Source organism: Rhinolophus sinicus, chromosome 1, assembly GCF_057876585.1.
Source record: "Rhinolophus sinicus isolate RSI-liver-muscle chromosome 1, RSI-T2T, whole genome shotgun sequence".
Classification (NCBI taxonomy): domain Eukaryota; kingdom Metazoa; phylum Chordata; class Mammalia; order Chiroptera; family Rhinolophidae; genus Rhinolophus; species Rhinolophus sinicus.
Genome location: NC_142501.1, coordinates 84,976,465 through 84,997,923, shown reverse-complemented (window position 1 = coordinate 84,997,923; position 21,459 = coordinate 84,976,465). Strand labels below are relative to the sequence as shown.

The 21,459-nt window shown below is 35.8% G+C and overlaps 1 long non-coding RNA gene across 1 annotated transcript; it reads right to left on the bottom strand.

Annotated features, from left to right (window-relative positions):
* Window positions 1-11,932: 11,932 nt before the first annotated feature.
* Window positions 11,933-21,033, bottom strand: LOC141570068 (uncharacterized). Its single transcript, XR_012493881.2, has 2 exons — window positions 19,555-21,033; window positions 11,933-15,080 (listed from the first exon to the last, which is right to left on the bottom strand). It is a non-coding gene; the product is annotated as an uncharacterized LOC141570068 (long non-coding RNA).
* Window positions 21,034-21,459: the final 426 nt, after the last annotated feature.

Here is a 21,459-nt window from a genome sequence, read left to right as displayed (position 1 = left end):
AAATAAAAACATTTTTATTTTATGGAAACTCTCATTCTTTGCTGGTGGGAAGACAAAATGATATAGCTACTTTGTAAGCCAGTGTGTCAGTCTCTTACAAAATATTAAAACACAGCCTGAAAATACAATCCAGCAATCATGCTCCTGGATAGTTACCTAAAGAAAATTGTATAGCTATACAAAACTTGTCCACAAATGTTTCTAACAGCTTTATTCATAATTGCCAAAAATTAGAAACAACCAAATGTCTTTCAATAGGACAATGGTTAAACAGTAGGCATTCATACAATGGAATATTGTTCAGTGATCAAAATAAACTATCAGGCCAGAAAAGACCTGAAGGAACCTGAAATGCGTGATGCTAAGAGAAGATAGACAATCTGGAAAGGTTATATACTATAAGATTCTAACGATACGGCATTCTGGGAAAGGTAAAACCATAGAGATAGTGAAAAGATCAGTTTCCTAAGGTTCAGTGGGAAACCAGAATGAGTAGATGGAAAACAGGTCACTTTTAAGGTTGTTGAAACTATTCTGTTTGATACTGTAATGATGGATACATAAGATTAGGCACATGTCAAAATTATACAACATAAAGTGTGAACCCTAATAGAAACTATAAATTTTTGTTCATGGATCGATACTGGTTCTTCAATTGTAACAAATGCACCACACTAATGCAAGATAAAGCCTGTAAAATAATAATGGGGGAACTATGAGAAGGGAGCAGGGAGTATACAGGAACTCCCTGTGCTTTCTGGACAATTTTCCTGTAAACTGCTTTAAAAATAAAATCTATCATAATTTTTAAAAACCTTTTATTTAGAGGCCACTTTTTTTTTTTTTTTTTTTTTTTTGCCAATGTAAGCCACATATAATTGAATTCCAAAATTAGAATAAGTTCCAATGTATTTCAGAAGTAGAGTGCCCTTGGAGATTCTTTAGTTCATTTTAGAGCCTCAGGTCTACAAAGTTTAATGATGGTCGTCATGGCCACAAAGCATGCAAATGGGAGAATCTGGACTTAAACTCAGTTCACTTGACTCATAATTGATAACATCCGTCACTACACCAACTGACTGACCCAGTATTGTGAGGGTCAGTGATGCAGAGCCACCAAGCATGAGACCTTTTGAACAGTGATGAAAATGTGAATGTCTATTTCCTGAACACTTTTGGGTTTCCCAATAATGGTCCATATTTTGAAAACACCCCCCACCCCCAACACGTACACACATGCACACACGAACACTTATATCTGCAAACTCCCTCTATCAGGGGATTTTGATGCATTTTATGTAAAGAAATAAAGATAAACTCTTAGAGAGCTAAATGATGGTTGCCAGAAACTAGGGGTGGGGGAATTGGGGAGATATTGCTCAAAGGGTACCAACTGCCAGTTATAAGATGAATAAGTTCTGGGGATCTAATGTATAGTACGGTCACTATAGTTAACAATATTGTATTATACTTGAAAGTTTCTAAGAGAGTAGTTCTTAAATGTTCTCAACACACACACGCGTGATTATGTGAGGTAATGGAAGTGTTAACTTATTGTATTGTGGTAATCATTTCACAATATACACGTTAAACTTATACAATGTTATATGTTAACTATATCTCAATAAAACTTAAGAAAAGACTCTTAGAGCAGGTTCAAATTTGCTTATTTTATAGATTTATTTAACAACATTTCTTTGAGTTGTTGGATTGCATTTTTTAGGGGGATTGGGGGGAGGAGTAGTTATTGAACAATTCCTAACTTGTACAAATCCCTTCTTTTTAAAAATCTAGCATCTGTGTAGATTTTTGTAACTTGGCAGATGTTGTATCTGGACATGACAAATTTCAGACGGAAAAATATGTTGTGAAAAAACTTTCAGATGTCACATCACAACTGGGGCCTCTGCTAAACCCAAAAGTGCAGCTGGACCATGTTATTACATAGCTATTTTATTTGCATTCCTTACCCCTAAGGAGTAAGTGAATTTCCATCTGGTATACTATATCATTCTTTTATAATGAAGATAAACATTTTTTGAAGTTATACTAACAGCATCACTGCATTAACCATTATCAATCAAATTATTTGAAACAATATTATTCTTAGCAAGGAATTGTAAAACCAACCAGGTCTCAAAACATAACTACTATCAAATATGGTCATAGTTAAATAACACTGCACATTTAAAGTTAAAAATGAAAGATAAAATTAAATATATTTTATTCAATATGCTTTTAAAAGAATATATCTTTAAAAGTATCTAGTATCTGTTTAGAGTTATATGACTTCTTTAAAGTCTCAAAAGTAGTTAATAAGTACCATAGTTTGCCCTGTAAAATGTACTCCTGTGTATAATGAACACCCATGTTTTTGGCCTAAACTTTCAGGGGAAAAATATTTTATTTTAATTTTTTAATTCAAATTTTTATTTGTTTGCATTAGGTACCTGTTTTTTTGTATTATAAAGGAATTTTAGCATTTATTTTTTAAGATATTACGGCACAAGAAATTTTATGTAACAAATAATTACAAAACACAAGAACAGATACAAGGTACAAGAAACTTTATGCACCAGTAACAAATTTGCAATATTTATGTATCATAGAGGGCCAAGAACTCTTCATTGTTGCAAGTTCATCATAAATTCAACAAAACCAATTATAGTATTCCAGGGTATTACTTTGCATATCGTTATTGATTTCTAGAGTTTCACTTTTAACTCATAAGCATTAATAAAAGAATTAAAAACATTTATATAGATACAGAATTAATATTACCCATGTATAATGTGAATCCTTAATTTTCCCCTCACAAATATAATGGGCAAAAAAGTGCACATTATACATGACAAAATATGATAACTTATGACAAAAACCCCAGGGCTTTCCTGAGTTAGAGGACAACTGAGTTTCTGTTGCCAGAAAAAGAGAGAGAGAGAGAGAGAGAGAGAGAGAGAGAGAGAGAGAGAGAGAGAGAGAGATAAAGATAAGACAGAGAGAAAGAGAAAGAGAGAGAAAAGAAAAAAGAATGTTTCTCAAATAAATTATAATTTGCATAAAGAGTTTCCTATCTGTTTTGTGATTTCTTCTCTAGAGCAGGGCAAATATTAATACACGAATGTCACAGATGAAAGCACGGCCACACAGTGAGGTTACATGGGCTCTCTGAGCTAGTGAGTAGTACAGTCAAAAATTTACCTCAATCTTCGGCTTTAAATTATATCTAGCTGTTTCTAAAGCAATAGAGATGTTATGAAAACATGTTTTTTGTTTAATCACACATTATGCCAGTATCTTATTCCTCCTGAAATACTTTTGTAATTGAAACAATTTAAAAGTACCAATCATTCCACATGACAAGGAGTTCCTAAACTAAATTTACGGATGTAGAGGGCAGCTATTCACAAGTATTTTATATTTAATAAATTCACCCTCTTCTATTCAGAGTTTTATTTAAGGACCCTGAAAAGCAAAGTAAATACTCTTGTGTCCGAAGAGTGTGTCTTTGGGAGAGGTAAATGCGGTGATAGTGTGGCTGCTCATCTCAGAAAAGATGGGAAAAGATTCAATACAATCACACAGCTATGCCTACACCTTGTCTTCATACCTAAGCAATCTTGGCAATGGTTTTCCAATACCAGGCCAGGCTGAGAAGGCTTCCAGTGCAGGGAAGTTTTGTGGACTTGTGACCTCAAGATGCTTACGTTTAAAGAATTTCACATGACTAAAACAGAGTAGCTGGCTCCAGAGCAATGGGGCTGGGTGGAGCCCACAGCTGTGTCCTGGATAGGACAGAGAAAACACTTGCTTGGCCAACAGGCCTAGATTGTCACAATTCATGCAGTAGGAGATACGGGACCTCCGGAGGTAATCGTTAAGTTAATGGCTTGCTGACTATACTCTATGAGCCATCTCTGACCTGTCCTGTGGCCCAGAAGGCTGACCTCTATGGATTCCATTACGGTGCTTTCTTAGTCTCTGGCTTCCACTGGGTCTGACAAAGAAGAGACATTTGCAGGGCAGGGGGAACATTGATTCTTCTCACCTCTCTCTTCGCCAAGTGTGTTGTGTCAATGACTGTATCCCCTGCTTCTGCTGCAGCACTTACTCAGTAACCTCCTCCACCCACTGTGAGGCTAGAGATTTCCCTGGATTCTGATAACCCCTGTCCCTTCCCTTTTCTCTGTATGGAACCACCAACTGTCGCTGGTTCCTGGATGATCACCCATTCCCTCTAGTTTCTTTATAGCTTGACCACACCTTTGTAATCCCTTCATTTAAAGTCTTTTCAGTTGGAAACTTTGAATGTTCTGTTTCTGCTCAAACCCTAACTAATATAAAGTAGTAACAATACCTAAAAAGTATTACTGTATATCAAGTATTATGTTAAGAAATGAAAATGACTTATAAAAGCTTATGATATCTGAGGCTAACACGTAGTATTTACAGATAAATATTAGAGAAGTTCAACGACTTCCTCAAGGTTACGCATCTCCAACGGATGACTCAGATTCAAGTTCTGATTTTCTGACTCCAGAGCTTAGTCTCTGAATTATTATGTGATCTTACATTGCAAATCATCACACCCTCAAGCAAATATCAAAAGAACCCATGTATAAAAGGGCTCACAAATTTTGTAGTTGAAAAAAAAATCAAATCAGGGCTGGCTTTCCAAATTATTTTTCCAAAGAGCAAAATTTCCACATTCTACTTGATTATTACAGCACAAGATGATACAGCAGGTATTCATCATTCTTAAACCAACAGTGTATATTTTTACATGTGGAGATTCTGGTTTTAACATTAGCTATGTGGTAATGCATGCCTACCGTATATAAATCTGCCCAACGACAAAAGTGAATGATATAACATCTGTCACTGTTTTTCCTCAAAAACACCAATATCTGTGCAGACTAATCCCATCGGGACAGGCTGATATCATCCTGCATTTGATGTCCTGAGAAATATCTACTGATCTGAAAAACTTATCACCAGCTGTAGCAGAAAAAGAAGCCTGTCACGAGTTTGTCAGTAAGTGTTAGTAGTTAGCTTTCCCCGGAAAGCCTAATAATACTGGAGAGTATCTTGTCCACAAATATATTTTTAAAAAGCAAATAAAATTTTCTTAGCATTGCCTACTTATTATTATAGGAGATGTAATATTCAGACACTGTCTGTTAGAGTAATACCAAAACATATTATTGTAAGGAGATATAAAGATGAATTCATTCTGGGATCATGAAAGTAAAAATTATGGCTACAAAGCTGAACTGGTATTATTTATTATAAGTCCCAAGCAGTTTATCTTCTTTAGTTATGTTATTCTATATTAGAAAAAAAAAAAGAGAATTATTGCCTCTGAGAGTTATAGAGACATAGTTGGATTTCATTCTTCTATGTTCATTTAAAACCACAAATGCCATGCTCGAAACCTTACTTAGTCTTACTCATTTTCGTATTTACTCATTTACTTATATTTTCTCTAGGAAGTAAAAAAAATAATAATAATTGAATGAATGAATGAATCAATAAATGAATGATCAAACCAATCAACTATTAGCTTGAAAATGATTTGCCCCACAGATGAAGAATTGATTAATATAACAATTACCTTATGTAATATTTTAAAGGCTCTAGTTTACTTGATTCTCCTTTTACTCATAGGGCAGTTGGCAGGAATTCACAGTTATTGAACATTTATTATCAGTAAGATATTGGCCCATAAAATTATTTAAACCTTAAAATAATTGTAGCATGTAAGCAAGGATGATTAATAGTTAAGATTAAGACCTTGGTTTCAGATCTGCCTTTGAGTCCCAGCTGGAGATGTGAGTATATCCAGAATTTCAGTATAGAAGGGATACAGAATTTTCAGGAAGTCAGAAATAAAATTCATCTTGCATATAGGAGATAAAATGATAGGATAAATATGTCAGCTCAATTGCAAATAAAACCTAGATTGAAGGATGTGGTTTAGGTGAATAGCCAAATGGGCTTGGTAGTGTCCATATTTTATATCTTCTCCCATCCTCACTCAAAGCAGTAGGACATACCATTCAAGAAAACAAATGAAGTTTACTAAGGGCAAATCCACTCACCAATGAATGCTGCCACCCACAGCTCTGGGATAAAAATGGGAGGAAACAGAATGAATAGAAAAGCACTCCCAGGGCTTATACACTTGAGATCATTTAATTCCATCCAGTTGAGCACAATACTAGGCACGTAATGTTTAATAAATGGTCATTATCACTGCTATAAGGCACAAATGTCCAGATTTTTCTATTCAGGAAACTAAGTCTTCAGTAGATAATATGATATGTTCAACTATCAGAGAAGCAAGGATTCAAATTTGAGTCAGACTCTGTAATAGGTAAAAGAATGATTCCCCACAGACACCAAAGGTGTCCACGATCTAATGCCTAGAACCTGTGAATATGAGCCATGAGCCCAAAATGTGGGTAGCGTTATAGAGGCTGGAAAGGCCAGAAAATAGATTCTATTCTAGAATCTCTAGGAAGGAATGCAGCCTCACCTACATCTTCATTGTAAACCAGTGACACCATTTCTGATTTCTGATGTCCGGAATTGTAAGATAATAAATTTGTGTTGTTTCAGGCCCCTCAGTTTGTGGTAATTTGTTACAGCAGAGATAGGAAACTAATACAGGTTGCAAAAGCAAACACTTCACCCCCACACCACACTCTCTCCCTCTACCCAAATGGACAAGGGCTGAGTCACAGGCTGGGGTCTAAGGACTAGGTTAGAAGGTGAGCTGGCACGAATTCCAGATGTTATGCTGGAGTGACGACAAAGACTTTTTGATGTAAGTGGTTAACTTGCCATTAATATACTTTGAGGAATACTCTATAGGAGGTTTTGGTGAAAGAAGTATGAAAGACTCAAATAACCCTCTTGCCTCAGTGACATGTCCGCTATTTGGAGAAACTGAACATAATGGAAAAGAAAGAGCATTTCTGTAACATTTTTTTCATGAAGACATTGTGCATCATAGGCAACTTTAAACCACACTGTCATTCTGTGGCTCTGTCAGTAAAAACTGGTTACAAAACTACAGATTGCTCCAAAGCAAAAGAAGTCCAAAACAATGTATCATGTCCATTTAACTCTACCTTTTAATCTAGCACAAAACCAAAACATTTTGTAAAAAAATACAACAGTAAGATGAACTTGTTCTATTTTAGAAACTAGTAAAAACGGCTATTAATAGATGAGGTTAATTATGGCCTTTAGGACAGAAATTGCCCTTCTGAAATGGAGATGCCTTATGCCCATTTCACTGAGTACAAATTGGACCTTTTACTTGGGTTCTATCTGGAAAGGGAACCTATGCCAACTAGAAGACATGAGTGCCTTGGACTTCAGGTGGGATAGCATTAGGAAAGTGTAAATAATATTAATTACTCCTTGATTTCTTCATAATAATTTACAACATTGTATTCCAAAAAGTTCATCTATGCTGTATATATATTTTGTTTTCATTGCTTCTTGAGAGCCAGTTTGCGGAAGATATTTGGCTATGCTTTGACACAGAATTCTGGATCCTCTGAATGTACTTTACTTATTTGCCTACCCATCCTTGACCACATTTGCCTCTACTTGGTGTCTGGAGGCTAAAATTTAGAAAGAATTTCAGAGTGCTTCTGCCCTGAGGACCACTTCCTCTGCTCTCAGACAAGTTCTGAGATGATGACTTAAGAATCTGAGTTTTCTTTTTCTACCAATGTTTCCAGGAGAAGTAAATTATAACACATCTGGAACACACTCTTCTATGAAATGGAAATTCCCTGAAGTGAGTACACGCGATTAGTAATAAATACTTTTGGTTTATGTTTTCATTTACAGACTAGATTGCAAAAATTTGAGTAATCATCCAGGAAAAACACATACAGTGTAACTAAAGGTGGCACTAATAAATAGGAGATGTTGTTTTTACAAATTTACAGCAATTGCTGAAGAAAAGAAATTTGAATATGACGTTTTCCTGATTCCAGGAAAGCCTCACTCCAGATCATGTGCATGAGTATTTCTAGGTCTTTTAACATGAATTTCACAATTTAAAATACTTAGTTTATAGATTTTTCTCGTACGTTAATATAATCTCTGTTCATACAAATAAAGTGCATTTTCTCTAAAACTAATCAGTGACTCTTCTGGCAACAACCCCTCTGTAACTTTTGTTGCCCTATATCAGAGAACAAAGCTCTCCAGCCCCATTATGAAAACTTTATGGATTATTGTTTTTTAATTAATTCAAATAAATAAAGAACTGTAAGGGTTATTTGTCCTAGACCGAGATTTTATTTTATTTTTAAAGATGAAACAGTATCCCTGATTTTATCTAGACATATCTGAAAAGCCCAGTTCTTTTTTTTTTTTTTTTCTCAATAGCATGATAAGAAAAGTGTCACTTTCAGTGCTAGCACAGACTTTGTGAAGGATGAGCTGATGGGAAATAAAAAGGTGTTCATTTTAAGCAGGTGAATTAGAAGAGGGACCACCCTTTAAGTAATAACAATAATTAATAATAATAATAATAATAGATTAAAGGCTAGATTTAAGGCCTCACTCACACTCATGGTTATGTACTCTGAACCTGCTCCAAAACTGCTCAAAGACATCCAGGAGTCTTGTACAAAATATACCCTCAATAACAAATTTCACTGCTTTGCCTCTGAAATGCTTTTGAAAAGTATTGTCCTTGTTCTATTGCAAAGAGCAGTTGTTATGGGATTGTTAGCCTATAGCCTATTGAAAGGATGGACAAATATCAAGTGATTACACAAATGAAAAACAACAAAACACGACAGAAATTACTCAGAGCTAAGCGTTAGTAGCTTTGATGAAACTTAGTGTACCAAAGAGCCATGGAACAACACAAATAATCAAGTACTCCCGTAGAATACTTTATCATTTATAAAGAAACTTTCCATTGTGGGACTCATTATTTTACTATATGATCACACAATTGTGGGAGGAGGTTGTTGTTTTCTTATGTTTTCAGACACAGACCCCAAGGCACAGAGTATGCACACTCATGATATATACGAGGTCTGACAATTGAGTACGCGAACTCATCCTAGAAACAATGCTACATATTTCATTGCTGAATATCACTATGGTTACCTTTGAAATACTCCCCTTGGGAAGCTATGCACTGATTCCAGTGCCTAGTCCACCCTTCAAAGCAATTTTGGAATCTTTTTCTGGATTGGCCTTCAGAGCTCTCATTATATTACCCTTGATGTCCTGAATGTCATCCAAGTGTCTTCCTTTCAATATTTCCTTTATCTTCGGGTAAAGAAAGAAGAAGTCACTGGAGGCCAGGTCAGGTGAGTAGAGAGGGTGTTCCAATACAGTTACTTGTTTTACTGGCTAAAAACTCCCTCACAGACAGTTATATGTGAGCTGGTGCATTGTCGTGATGTGAGAGCCATGAATTGTTGGCAAAACGTTCAGGTCATTCTTACCTAACTTTTTCATGCAGCCTTTTCAGCACTTCCAAATAGTAAACTTGGTTAACTGTTTGTCCAGTTGGTATAAATTCATAATGAATAATCCCTCTGATATCAAAAAAGGTTAGCAACATCGTTCATAAACTTGTTGCAACGATGTTGCTAACCTTTTTTGATATCAGAGGGAGATCTGATAATGATTTGAAGATCTGATAATGATTGTAATATTAAGTAGCCATCAAAAGTAGAGTTCAGGTGTTGCAAATGGGTAGATTGTGGGGTGTATGTGCCCTGCAATTGTGTTCTGTTTAGACTTGAAATTATTCCAAAAGGAACTTTGGCAAATATTTAAAATTGTTGAATGTCATATAAAAGTCCAGATGTTCACCCTTGATATTCTAAAATGGCCTTGGACTCTTGGAGGTGAGTAGTAATGATCCTGTTAGTAGAGGTGTGTGCTCTTTCAGATGGACACTCTCTCTGCCACTAACTCAACACAGGCAAGTTTGTTTGTAACACAGTTTTCAAGCAAGAGGAGGGTCCCACCAGCTCCCTTCTCTCTCCAATTCTAAAAGTTAGCATTGTCTCTGATCACTCACCTGATATACATGTATATCCTGAGTGTCTACTATGAGCATTGTTTTGAGGCTGGGATAGAGCAATGTGCAAGACAAAGTTCTTGCCCTCATAGAGCTTTCCTTCTAGAGGATGGGGATTTATGGGCTCCTATATTGTATTTTACTTTAAAGGACATATGAAATCATTTTGAGAGATATTAATTCATTTATTAATAAGATATGATGGTTTTTGAGGCTCTGTTGATGGATTATGATTCCTGGTGCTGTGGCAAACACATCGCATGTCTTTCCTTAAATGTTTTCAATTAGGCAAAAAAAAAAATAAAAGATCCAATATTGCTAGATGTTCTGATTGTTCAAAAAATTAAATGAAGTAACATTGAATTGAAGATCATGTGGAAAGTTTATCCTCTTATCTATTATCTTTATGTAAATTTTGAAGGCTTTTAAGAAACAAATATCATAATAAGATTCTTAAAGTGTATATATATGGTGGCTTATTGGATCATGGTGGCTTATTGGATCATGGATTAGGGGAAGGCAACATTGGAGGCAAATTATAACAATAGTTTGTTTGCCGCATTGTGAGGGAGAGCTCAATGAAGGGAGCACCAGTGAAGGTAAAGAAGAGATGTATCATATGAAGAATACTTAGACTGTTGATTATTTGGGTAAATGGTTTTGGCAATTCCTAAAATGGAAAATGTACAGAGAATGTTTATGTTGTTGAACAGTGATAAATTCAGTTTTCAACATGCTGAGATTGAGGTGTATATGGAATATCCTAGAGGGAATGTTCATTAGAAAGAAATAGAAAACTATAGGGCACAGGACAAATGTCAAGACTCCCTGGTGCATGGCCCAAATCCAGCCCACTTCCTGATTAAAAAAAAAAAAAAATGTTTTCTTGGCACACCATGATGACTACTTGTTCACATAATGTTTATGGCTGCTTTTGCTAAAAAATGCCAGAGTGAATAGTTACAATAGACATTTATGGACAACAAAGCTAAAATATTTAATACCTGGCCCTTTACAGAAAAAGTTTACTGATTCTTGCTGTAAAGCAAGAGATAGATGTGCAGTATAGCAAACCCACATCTCTCAAAAAAATGTGTGGGTTAAGCCCAGGCATTCATTTATTGAATCAATTAGAAAATACTACTTATTAAGAACTATTTATGTTCCAGGCATTGGATTAATAACCTATGTATGGAAATTCTTCAGTAAACATAATTCAGCAGTTATTTTTTTAAAATATGCAGATATAATTGTGATAAAGGAAAGGACTTAATAATATTAATGACATTTTCTTTTCAAAATTTCACAAGGAAGAAAATCTTACCAAGGTAAATATGTGAATTTTGCCAGTATTGACAGTCTTCAAACAATTGTATTTAGGTTTATGGATATTTTCTGCTGGACTGTTAAGTGGTATTGACTTCTCTGCATTAATACAATTCCAGAAGTGTGAAAAAATGTCCAGACTGAAATCTGTGAAACTCCCAAAGAACTTCCAGCCTAAGCAGGCGATTGGTGAAATAGTTTGAAGAGACGGCTCTTCTTGGCATACCTAAAATTCCAATAGAATAGATGCATTTATTCCATGCATTTATTCATTCATTCACATATCAATTTATTTAGTTAATCTTTTTGAAGTATCTATTATTTACCAAGTACTGTTTTGGCTTCAAAATATAAAAATGGAAGAGAAATAAAAACTTTCTTAGACAAACAAAAACTGAAGGAATTCATTGCCAGCATACCTGTATACAAAATATGTTAAAAGATTTCTTTAAGCAGAAGAAAAATGATATCAGCCACACAGTTGGATCTACCTAAAGAAAGAGCATCAGAGAAAAATAAGTAAATAAATGAAGATAAAATAAAATATTTTATTCTTATAATGTCATCAGGCAGAAAATCAGAATATATTTACAATCAGCATCAACTTGATGTAATTGATACTTATGGGTACTTCAACCAACAACCGCAGAGTACACATCCTTACCAAAATCACACTGAACAGTCACCAAGATTAACCACATTCTAGGACATAAAATACACCTAAACAAATTTAATAGAATAAAACCATACAGAGTATACTCTCAGACACAATGAAATTTAAATATAAATCAAACAGAAAGATAGCTGACAAATCCCTAAATATTTGAAATTAGACAATAAACGTCTAAGTAACTTTTGGATTAAAGAAGACAAATATTTGGGTCAAACAGAGAAATTTTTGGAATACTTTAAGTAAATAAAATTGAAAAGACAACTTAATCACAATTTGTGGAATGCAGTAAAAGCAGTGGTAAGAGGGAATTTATGACATTCAGTGCCTATATTACAAAAGAAGAAAGATCTAAAATCAACAGCCTCCACATCATCTTAGGAAAATAAACAAAGTTAAAAATATTTTATCAATCTTATAACAAGTTTTTAAAATGACGTGATAGAGCTAATTTTTATATTCTTATAATTATTTTACTTTACAACTGTTTGTAAATACTCATATGAGAAGTTGTGCTATAGTGTGTTATAAACTTAATGCTTGTATCATCCCAAAATTCATGTTTAAATCTAATCCTTAATGTGATGGTATTTAGAGGTGGGGCCACTGAAAGGTGATTAGGTCATGAAAGTGTGAGGCAAGGTAAGTAGCCTAAGAAATTGACCACCTCCTCGATGATACAAAGTGACATGCCTCACTGGTCACACAAGTAACAAGTAACTATATCTGGCACATGCAGCTGGAGAAAAACAAGAACCAGTTTCATCCAACAAGGCTAATCCCTATGGCTGAGACCAGGTAGCTAATTTTAATGTCATTATCATCTCATTTACATTGTGGTTACTAGGACTCCCATATGCATCTGACGCCATGACAGTTCCGGAGGAGCCAAATAAGGAAGAAAGAGCCGGATGTATATAATCAGAGATGTCTGAGGTCAGGTTCACCAGAAGGTAGATCCTCTGATAAAGCTTTCTTCCAGTCCTAGGTGCCAGGGAAAATACTGACGAGCCAGTCTGGAAATAGGATAATGCATTAAAATAAGGAATCTATTTAGGAAGATCTCATGCGAAATTAGAACATACATAAGACTTGGCCTAGACTCTGTTGCTCCAGGTAACATCACCCAAAAAGAGCATCGTGGGTAATCATCCCGGGATCCGTAGAGAATTGGTTTAACACATAGGCAATGCAATTAGTGCAGCCTTTAGGTTTCTGTTATTGGGAATCTCTGTGACATTTGGAAAAGAGGTTTGAATTACCTCACAAACATAGGAAACTGGGGATATGTTTCTGATCCCAACAAACTAAAGGGGCCTTATGTAGAAAGCCCCCAAATATCTGTATGCTTGACATCTACTGTGGGTTAATCATTACTAACATTAACTTAAATATGAAACATTAGAATTTGGTTTTAAGAGCATTGGGTTAGGGATTATTACATATTTTCCAAAAGGTAAAACCTCTACCACTGATAGTAGGCAACATGATTTTATGTAATCCAATGATGAATAGTTTTAATTCTAATAATTATACATTTATTTAAGCATATAACAGAAATACAGTTACCATACAATAATGTGGTTTTGCAGACTCTAATATTATTTAGATCAACGATTAATAATCATTAAGTAAAACAGAGAAGATAGAAAGTTATGATGTTGGAAATCAACTGAATTTTGAGGCTCACTGAGTGGCAAAAATGATGGTCATGATGGAAAAGGTGTGGTGTGGAAATGCCTTGAGGTACGGAAATGAAAGTGAAGAGGCACATACGGAAGTTTACACAGGTGAGGGTTTGCGATTCTATGTGTGGGTGCCTGAGAATCATTTTTGGTGCTTTGGAAAACAAATAGAGATGATGAAGTCTCAACTCTGGAACATGGCAGAGAAGCCGGAAGGACTGAGGTCTCAAAAATCACCACTCTGCAAGGATATTGAGTTCAAGTGGAACTTGGACTTGCTCCTTTGCCAAACCAAGAGACCTTTGCCAGTGAAGACAGATTCTTATAGGTGTTAAGAGGAATAACTGAAGGTTTGTGGAACCCTTAGTCCTACAAGGCTAATTACATTCAACAACAATTTACCTTGGCCCACTATGTGTCATGCCTATTTTAAGCACAAGAGATATGGTACTGAACAAAAGACACAGATATCCCTGCTCTGATGGCATTCATTCTGATATGAATATCCAGGATGCCTTAGCATAAATTAAGTTTGGAGTGAACTGAATTATGTTTTTTAAATTACGAATGAAAGTAAGTTCACGTCTCTGAACATAGCTTTTTTCTGGTACTGATCTCTTTTTCTAAAAATCTTTACCTGACACTCAAATTATTTCTATTGTTTTGGAATGAAACATTCAAGTGGTTCGTTTTTAATTTCAACATGCTCAATATTTTCAAAGAAAATTTAAAAGCACTTCACAGAAATATGTGCTATTTTTTCAGGAAGATATTGTCTTCAGTACTTTCATAAATAGTTACTTGCTGTAGGAAATATTTCTAGTAAGATCCAGATTAAAAGTTTATTTGACCTTGCCAAGTTAGTTTAAGTGTATGTTATAGTCACAAAGCATATCTTTATGTTCCTTCTTTCCCAGAACTGCTGTAAGACACAGATATTTTACTGATGTTCAGTTAGCAGTACTGAGCAGATCTAAAAACATACGCCTACTGATAAGGAGTCAGCACTGTTATTCCAAATGCATTAGCTGGTCTTTAAATTCTATCCTCAGTCTTCGTAAACAACATTTGGTGATAGTAAAGCTTCTTTGCTATATTACTTTCTACAGAAAGTCTGTACATTTTAATTGTGATGCTTTTATTTGCTATTGATCTTAATGAAGAATGCTAGGTGTCTTCAAATTACATCTTTGACGTAATTACAGCAAGTTCCCAGGTCCATCTATCAGAGTTTATTGACTGAAGCCAAGTTATCCTCTCAGAAGAAACTGTCCACCTTCATTGCCTCTGATAGTTTCCTCCCATTCCACTTTTTCCCCATCTAAAACAAAAATCAAACAAACAAAAAATACTTAGTCAAAACAACAGCAAAAAAACTTATTTTTTCGTCCTCAATTTAAAAAGTGTGTTTTATGGTTCCACTTAACATGTGGTATCTAGAATAGATAAATTCATGGAGACAGTAAAATAGCGGTTACTGGGGACTGAGGGGAGAAGGAAATGTGCAGTTATGGTTTAATGGGTACAGAGTTTTTGTTTGGGATGATGAAAAAGTTCTGGAAACAGATAGTAGTAATGATTGCACATTGTAAATGTACTTAATGCCACTAAATGGAACACTTAAAATGTAAAATGGGAAAATTTATGTTATGTATATTTTAACCACAGTTTTAAAAAAAAAAAAAACACCCTTAAAACCAGGAGATTTGCAATGGCATCATTAAGTACTGATTAATGTAATGTTGATACCACCACGTTTTAATTGCCAGCTGACAACCGACAAGATTTGCAACTACATGAAATGGAAAACAAAAAATAATCTTCATGGTATTTCCCGTAATCTCTCAGCAGCTTTTACTACTAGGTGGTTTTACTCTCCACAGACAGGCACATAATGTTATCATTCAGAAGGTTAACAAATCACCTATTTCAGAGAGCTGTTTTGATAGCACAAACTTCTATGGTTCTTGGCTTATGGGAAGAATTAAATACTTTGTTTCGAGTTGGATTTTGTATTGTCTCAGACCATGAGTAATGCTAGGGAAGGTATTGAAACTGGCCTCCAAAATTGAAGATGTTTCATGAGAAGCCAACCTTTTGATGAAGAAAGCTCCAAGGAGATTTAAACCTGAAACACCAAATGTGATCATTCCTCAATTTTCTTTTCTTATCCCCATAGACTCATAATTATATAGTAAGCTCACATACTGATGATTCAATGCTTTTATAAATAATATGCTCAGACATCACTGCATAAAAAATGGGCACATAAATTATTTCTAAACAGTCATATTTCCTCAAGCATTTGAAGTGGATATATTAAAAATACAGGATCATTTCCAAATGTAAAAACACTCGTATGATTTAAATGAGAATGCGTGTTCCACTTTGTTCTCATGTTAATATATATCTATATCAAAAAATTCATCTCATGAGTTATTAAGGAAATACCTCAACAAAGCCTGTTAGAAAGGAGAGATTATTGTTATTGAAGGGACAACTTGAATCAAATCAAATAGTTCTCAAGGGGCAATAACTATCTCAGAAAAAGTTTTTAAACTAAGTCATTATTTTCCAGTTTAGGCATTAGAATAAAACTTTTCATCCATTTGCCTACTTAAATTCTGGGTGGCTATATTCTGTGGAGGAGCATTTGCTTTTCCTAGGATACAGGATAAGTGGAAAGGAGAATATTTACAGACCAAGTAGGTGCCATGCAGTAAATATACACTGCACAGACATGACCTGCAATTGAATGCTCCAAACTAAACAGGACATAACTTTCAGGCTAGAGTATGAATCAAAGGCAAGACAGAGAAGAAAACAATCTCTGAAAATCCTCCGTTCGTTCTGAAATTCTGTTACTTGACATGAATTTAACACAGCTTATCCTATGTGACAGGCTCTGTTCTATACCCTTTACAAATACAGACTTGTTTTATCCTCCTGTGTAATATCCATGGGGAAACTGCCTAAGGTCACAGACAGGTTTAGTGGCAGAGCCGAAAATCAAACCTGAGCAGTCTGGGCCCCAGGTCTCTGTGCCTAGCTATCACACTGTGCTACCTTTTTGAAAAGCGAGTGAAGAAAAGCGATCGCCTTCGTTTCAGGAAATTACAAGTACAGGGTCTCCTTTGCTGTCTACAGTTCAGGCATTGCACATTCATCTAGTCTATCTCTTGTGTTTGGCCACAGTTTTTTTTCGTTTTTTTTTTTAATGGTCTTCTTTGTTTGAAAAGGAAGTAAATAGCACTTCCAAAGGAGCTACTTTGGTGAATTTATGGTAGCAGGCCTTATTTCCAGCAGCCCTAGTCAACTAATAAGTAAACAGACAAGAGTGCAGCTAGGAGGTGGTCTTCAGGTAATGTCTGGCTTTTATCTCTCTCTTTTGTGGTTTCCACTCACTTTCAACATGTGCCTCTCCAAAGCTGGTCGCATCTGTACAATATCAGCATTTCTGCCATCACTGTGTGGGAAGCCTTCCTTAAAATAGTGTCCTTCCCACGGGAGAATTCACAGGGAAAGATTCTATGTTAATCCTTCCTTTTTTCCCCCCTTTTTTTTAATTCTATCACTCAAAGAGCATGATTTCTTAATAATTACTCATGTTACAGTCACTATCAAGACCACAAATTATTTTTGTACCCTAAAAAATGAACTCAGATGAAATGTTTCATTTTAGAATTTTTGCGTATATCCAGAGCTTTAGTTTGTCATTTTTGTTTGTTGCGCTTTTGCCATTTAAATAATGCTCTCCTTCGAGATAAAGATGGAAGCAAAGAAGTGAACAATTTCCCTACCATTGCTTACATAACAAAAGCAGCTGGTTGGAGTGGTAAAGGGAACAGAGTGTGGAAAACATGACTTCTTCAAGCATTAGCTTTGTTCTTTTAAAACTGATTCTGATAAGTGCTGAACTGATAGGGTTATCATGAGACTTACCTGAGATAATGCACCGAAGTGCCTGGTACGGAATAGGTTCTCCAAGCGTTTATCTTTACAACTGCATATTAACTACTGCATATTAAAAATAATATTATCTTTAATATATTGCATCAGCTTCCTGAGCAGCAGTCTTGTTTTTGCCATGCTCATTTTCTTGTTACGAAGATATTAATGCACCAAGATGAAAGGAATAACCTACTAATTAATGTTTCCTTGATTCTAGTTTCACTACCCTGCATAGACTAGCTAGATTTGATTTGCTAAAATAAAACTTTTATCATGTTATTACCTCATTCAATTCCCTTTGATAACATCCAGCTACTAGCACAGTAATTGGCACGATTTAATCACCAAATGAATGAATAAATGAAGTGCTCCGTAGGAGACTTTCAAATTCTTCCACAGTCAGACTCTACCCTCATTTCTTTCTTCATCCTCCTTTAGTTAGTACCGTAGGCGTGGAATTACACTAATGGTCTGACTTCATCATGTCAGACTCCATAGCAGTGTTGAATATTCAAGGATGAGTAAAGAAACCTTGGCTGCTGTATAGATGCACAGCATTTAGAGCTGCACCTGACAGAGCTCAGCCTTCTGTGAAAGAAAGCGTCCACTTAAGCTGCATTGATTTATTTATTGTCTCTTGCTTTCCCATTTCCAAGATATTGACAGAGTTGTTTCACCAGCCTAAAAAGCTGTCTTTTTCCTTTCCCATTTTTTTTATCCTTCAGGATTCAGCTCAGATGGTACCTTGTTCTCCGTTTACACTTACCTAACTACCCCTGTGTAAAGTGATCTCTCCTTAATCCCTTTTCTGACTTGCTAAGATGACTATTTTTAACTATATCCTACTTTACTTTGGCCAGGAATTATAATTACATAATGCATTATAAGTTGTCTGGTATGATAACTCTAAAATGTCTATGTATATATTGCTTATGCCCTATCTCCTTACGCAGTCAGTCCTTGGAAGTCATGCCTTTCACTTTATACTTTTGTTTTCTGGTATCTTCCACAGGGCCTAGTATTAACTTTTTCTCCCATAGTGGTTCCTCAGTTAATATTTGCTGATTGTTTGATAGGTTACCGGAAATTTCCTTGTATTTAACAGAGAGGTATGTGCATTGTGCATGCTTCTTCATATTCAATAAGTGTTGGCCTGTTGTCCCAGTACAAATGAATTAATCAGTATCATAGAAAGAATAATAAAAATTCTGACTGCAATTGATAAAAGAGATGTTCTTGGATATTCAAGAAGAGTCAGAGAACTAAGGAACGGAATACTTCTTTGGGTTAAAGAGAGGTACATATCTCCATATCTTCATTCATAACTTACCCTGTCCTTATCTCTATTGTTATTTCTGTTTCATCGCTCAGAGTAGAAATTCTTCACTTTGGAGTCTCTGGACCCTTATGAAGTCCATGTATGGATTCCACCGGGATTTACTTGGAACCTGGTAAAATGTTATTCATGAAGAAAACCAGGTAATTTAACAAGTACAAAGTACAGGTTTAGGCCCCAGCTTATCGAACTCTAGAGTCCTTGTTTTTCCAATTACATCATGGTTTAGGTGGTCTGGCGCATTGCGCAGCAGAAAACACCTTGAGCCAGGAAACGGATGCAGTCTGGTTGTTGGACTGACCCATCCACAGTAGCCACCACAAGAGCAGCAGCAGCTGCAGTGACAGCAAGCGCTTATATATCATTTGAGATCAGTCAGGTGCAGCTCTAAATGTTTTATGCCGAAAACTTTTTAAACCTCACCACAAACCTATAAAGTAGGTAGTACAATGGTTATCCACATTTTATAGGTTAAAAACCTGATGAACAGAGAAGTTAAGTTACTTACACAAGGCACAAGGACACTGAACACAGCGGTGATGGGTCCGGGGAGTGGAGTCCTGTGGAGAAGACAGGTAATAATGGCCACGGTAACAGTTTTCTACTACCTCATTTTGTTTCAAGCCATCACCCATTCAAGGCTGACCCGAACTGCACCCCAGCCTTCGTTCTTGGCTAAAGGAGAAAAATCTGACTAGGGTGGCAAAAGAAAGAGTCAGACAACCCATTGCAGCCCCTGACCTGATTGTGAAGAATCAGTCTAAGAATAATCTGGTCACACCAGGTTTGTGAAGATAATCACTTGCTTTTAGACCTGTTAGAAAATAAAAGGGTGTCAGGAGACCTTTCTAGGCTCTGGCATTCTTCACATCCTTAATACGCAGGTACAATTTAAATCACTTGTAGCTGATGTCAGTGAACAAGAGAGACTAGCCTTGAAATGAACTTTGACAGCATAGAGAATATAGTTACCCTGTTAACTAGTGGGTTGTCAGTAGAAATCACAGTTTAAGTGGTTTGAGCAGCAGATGTGGTATGTGCTCTGAATTTGAATATTTCAAATATCTATATAGCAGCCAAGGTTTCTGTGAACCCGACCCCCACACATTCCAAACCAGGATAAGTTTCAGCGGTCTCCATACAAGCACGGCTTTTAGCCTCAAAATTGTTCCATTTTCCATTAGATTGCAAGAGACCTGGATTCTGATGACAGCCCCATGGTTTCTTTGTGACTTAATTGTGTATGACTGTTGTGACTTAGTTTCTTCTATCTATAAGAGGGTGTGACAACATATGTAACAACATCTGATTAAAGGTACACATTTTAAATAAAATGATGTTTGGTAAAATCCTTGAGGCTTTGGAGACGAGGTTCTCACTAAAATTTAAAAAACAGAAATGTCCATTTCTGCACAAATATAGAATTTAAAAAGAGTTATAACTGGGTCACAATTTTTAAAATAGTCTGCAAAGACATGTTATCCAAGAATTTTGATAGTTAAGTTTCTATGTCTTAAGAGTTTGATCTTTCTTAAAATGTAGTATAGTAATGGAAAATTAAATTAGGTGATAGCAGACCTCGGTATTACTTTCTGTTGTACTTCTTACCAGCTCTGTGCTCGTGGGCAGATCATTAGAGATCAGCTTTCTCATCTGTAAAATGCAGGTAGTAAATATGATTTCCCTTGCTCATTTAAAAAGAGCTCCTTTTACTGGGGCCGTGCTCTGAGTGAACATGCTGTATATATATTGCCTCATTTCATCTTCACTCCAACGTTACGAATTAGGCGATAATTTTTGTCTATTTTCCAGATATAGAAACTGAGCTCAGAAAGGTGAAGTAAGTTGTCTAAGTTGACACAGCTTACTATCAGAGGGAAGAGCCCAGATGTGAACCTTAACCATAATGGTTCTGCTTTATAAATTAAGATGATCTATGTATCATGTCTTCTCTCCTGTCCTACTTCTACTTTTTCTTGAATACCCTTATTTCTCTCTTTCCTTCCTCCCTGTCTCCCTCCCTCCCACCTTTCCTCCCTCCCTCTCTCTCTTCCTTCCTTCCTTTCTCTCTCCCTCCCTCTTTCAACATTTATTGCTGTTATTCATCAGATATATTTTAGTAGGATTGGGTTTTGACGAGGAGCAAACCAGGACAGGGCAAAATAGTCATCACTGTCTTTATGGAGTCATTCAGTGTTTCTTAAGGATTTACTATGTGCCACGATTGTGCTGGCTGCGGGGGCTCTACAAGTATGAGGACGGTGTGGGATAAGAGCTGTACATAAATAACTACAATATGAACAAGTGGTTGCAGGTCTAAAGAAAGAGATAAATACCATACAAGTGGATATCAGAGGAAGAAATGAATTAGTCCACTGAAGGGGTTCATTTGCACCAATGTCCAGGGAAAATA